Below are 3,542 nucleotides of genomic sequence, written 5' to 3'. Positions count from 1 at the left end.
AGGTTGTATATTGTTATTACCATATTGTATACTCCTCAATAGCCTAGGTTTAAAAAGGAAAAAACAATATAATCTCCCTTCAATATTTCCCTCACATTTTAAACGAGGAGAAAATATTTAGGAGGAAAAAACATTTTATTTTCCTTTTTTCCCTCACTTTTTAAACATTGAAGAAAAGTATAGGGAGAAGGAGGCGAAAAACATGTCATTCTCCCATTTTTCTAACACTTTTTTAAACGAGAGAAAACTAAACAACAGGATGAAAAAACATGTTATTCTTCCGTGTTTCATTGACGTTTTAACAAGGGAGGAAAAAAACTATAGGCAGAGAGGAAATAAATAAAAAAGGTATATCAGATGTTTTTAATAATAGCCTCATCTTTAAAACCTGTCAAATTAAAATGTAAAAGAAATGTACAAGGTTGAAGGTAAAATGTAAAATGTTAGAGGAAAAAAAACGTTATCCTCCGTTTTTCCCTCACTTTTCAAACAAGGGAGTGGAAAAAAAAACTATAGACAGAGAGGAAATAAATGAAAAAGGTATATCAGATGTTTTTAATAATAGCCTCATCTTTAAAACCTGTCAAATTAAAATGTAAAAGAAATGTACAAGGTTGAAGGTAAAATGTAATATGTAAGTGGAAAATAACGTTATTCTACTTTTTTCCTTCACTTTTCAAACAAGGGAGTGGAAAAAAACTATAGACAGAGAGGAAATAAAAGAAAAAGGTATATCAGATGTTTTAATACTAGCCTCATTTTCAAAACCTGGCAAATTAAAATGTAAAAGAAATGTACAACGTTGAAGGTAAAATGTAAAATGAAAAAAAACATTAGTCTCATTTTCCCTTCACTTTTCAAACAAGGGAGGGAAAAAAAACTATAGGAGGAAGGAAAATTTAAGAAAATGATATCAGATGCTTTAAATAATAACCTCATTTTTAAAACCTATCCAATTAAAAGGTAAAAATGTAGAAATATATATGTAAATCAATTTCTCTTGTTCCATTATCTAAAACAGAAGAAAAATATATAGCCTAGTATTTGGGAAGGGAAAAACATTATAGACAATGGAGGGTAAAAAAAGACTATAGGAGGAAGGAAAATATAAGAAAATGGTATCAGATGCTTTAAATAATAACCTCATTTTTAAAACCTATCCAATTAAAAGGTAAAAATGTTAAAATATGTGTGTAAATCAATTTCTCTTTTGTTCCATTATCTAAAACAGAAGAAAAATATATAGCCTAGTATTTGGGAAGGGAAAAATATTATAAACAAGGGGAAAAAAAAACTATAGGAGGAAGGGAAATTAAAGAAAATGGTATTAGATGCTTTAAATAATAGCCTCATTTTTAAAACCTAGCCAATTAAAATGTAAAAATGTTAAACTATGTGTGTAAATCAATTTCTCTTGTGTTCCATTATCTAAAACAGAAGAAAAATATATAGCCTAGTTTTGGGAAGGGAAAAACATTATAAACAAGGGGAAAAAAAACTATAGGAGGAAGGAAAATTAAAGAAAATGGTATCAGATGCTTTAAATAATAACCTCATTCTTAAAACGTATCCAATTAAAATGTAAAAATGTTAAAATATGTGTGTAAATCTCTTTCTCTTTTGTTCCATTATCTAAAACAGGAGAAGAAAAATATGTAGCCTAGTTTTGGGAAGGGAAAAACATATTAACAAGGGAGGGTAAAAAAACAATAGGAGGAAGGGAAATTAAAGAAAATGGTATCAGATGCTTTAAATAATAGCCTCATTTTTAAAACCTATCCAATTAAAATGTAAAAATGTTAAAATATGTGTATAAATCTCTTTCTCTTGTGTCCCATTATCTAAAACAGGAGAAGAAAAATATATAGCCTAGTTTTGGGGAAGGAAAAAACATTATAACTCATTCTTTCCTTCTTCTTTTTCATTATTAGTTAGTAAAGGCAGGAAAATTATTTGTCCAGAAGGAATAAAATATAAGAAAAATTATTAGGATTTTGCAATACCCTATTTTTCAAGGCCTATCCTGTTATAATGTAAAATTGGTAATAGCCTATCAATGCAAAGGTTGACTAATATATATTTTTATACTATATACTACTACTACTACTACTACTACAACTGCTACTACTATTACTATTACTATTACTACTACTACAGGGAGAAAGAAAGAAAAGAAGGAAAAAACTAGTAAAAATATGACAAAAAATGGAGAAAAACAACAGAATAGATACCAGAAAAAGTAAGAAAACGATTACACAAAAAATAAAAATAAAAAAACAAGTAAAATAAACCAAAAATATAAAACAAAAACAAAATCGATAAACCAGGAAGGAAAAAAACAACAATTAAAATGAAAGAAAAACGAGAAAGGAAGCAAAATATGACAAAAAAATGAAGAAAAAACAAAAGATATAACAGAAACGAAAAAAACAACAACATTAGGATGAAAGAAAAAAGGAGAAACTAAGTAAAATAATGACAAAAGATGAATTAAATAAACCAGTAAATCATAATATTGAACGTACCTATCAAAATAAGCACAATAATTACCACTGGCCTCATTAGTACACCATTTTTCACTCGTTTTCTGGTGATGTGAAGATAATGAAAGCAATTTAGCGTAAGAAAACATAATTTATTCCATTAAACTGTGAATAATTTTATACATTACAACATGGACACGAACGAGAGAGAGAGAGAGAGAGAGAGAGAGAGAGAGAGAGAGAGAGAGAGAGAGAGAGAGAGAGAGAGAGAGAGAGAGAGAGAGAGAGGTAAAGCTATGGAAAAAGATAGAAGAAGAGTAGTTGGAGAGAGAGAGAGAGAGAGAGGTAAAAGCTAGGAGAGGAAAAAAGATAGAAAGAAGAGTAGTTGGAGAGAGAGAGAGAGAGAGAGAGAGAGAGAGAGAGAGAGAGAGAGAGAAAATGGATTATGTCAAGTGTTATCACCGTTTCACCATTCTTTTTATTTTTTGCACTTTCACTTTTCTCTCCAAATTCCGGGAAAAATTTCACTTTCTATTTTTTCCTTTCTGTCTCACTGGTTTTTTTTTTCATCATATTCGATTTCAATCAATTTTTTTGGTACTTTCTTTTCTTTCTTTTCTTTGTTTTATTCACTGATTATTCTTCCTTTTCTTTGTCTTCATTTTCTTCTTCTTCTTCTTCTTCTTCTTCTTCTTCTTCTCTTTCTTCTTCTTATTATTATTATTTTTCTTCTTCTTCTTCTTCTTCTTCTTCTTCTTCTTCTTCTTCTTCTTTCTCTTCTTCGTTGCTTTGCACTTTCATGTATTTTTTCTTATCTCTTTAATAACCAACAAACACACGCACAGAGTAAAGCATACACAGATACGTACATATGTGTGTGTGTGTGTGTGTGTGTGTGTGTGTGTGTGTGTGTGTGTGTGTGTGTGTTTATTTACACTTGTGTGCATTTATGAAGGTATTTTTTTTGTGTAAGAGAGAGAGAGAGAGAGAGAGAGAGAGAGAGGAGAAAATGAAAGAATGAAGAAACTTGTCAACTCGTGCATTAGGAAGTTGGACAGC

The 3,542-nt window shown here is 29.6% G+C and overlaps 1 protein-coding gene across 3 annotated transcripts in view; it reads right to left on the bottom strand.

The window, feature by feature from the left end:
• Positions 1-2,814: 2,814 nt before the first annotated feature.
• Positions 2,815-3,542, bottom strand: part of LOC126993211 (obscurin-like) — a 69,875-nt gene continuing 69,147 nt past the window's right edge. For all 3 annotated transcript variants that reach the window (XM_050852084.1, XM_050852094.1, XM_050852090.1), the window contains one exon: positions 2,815-3,542. This exon is cut by the window's right edge and continues 536 nt beyond it. The gene's annotated coding sequence lies outside the window, so the exon portion shown is untranslated.

The sequence above is a fragment of the Eriocheir sinensis genome, chromosome 7 (assembly GCF_024679095.1).
Source record: "Eriocheir sinensis breed Jianghai 21 chromosome 7, ASM2467909v1, whole genome shotgun sequence".
Classification (NCBI taxonomy): domain Eukaryota; kingdom Metazoa; phylum Arthropoda; class Malacostraca; order Decapoda; family Varunidae; genus Eriocheir; species Eriocheir sinensis.
This window is presented reverse-complemented; position numbering and strand designations above follow the sequence as displayed.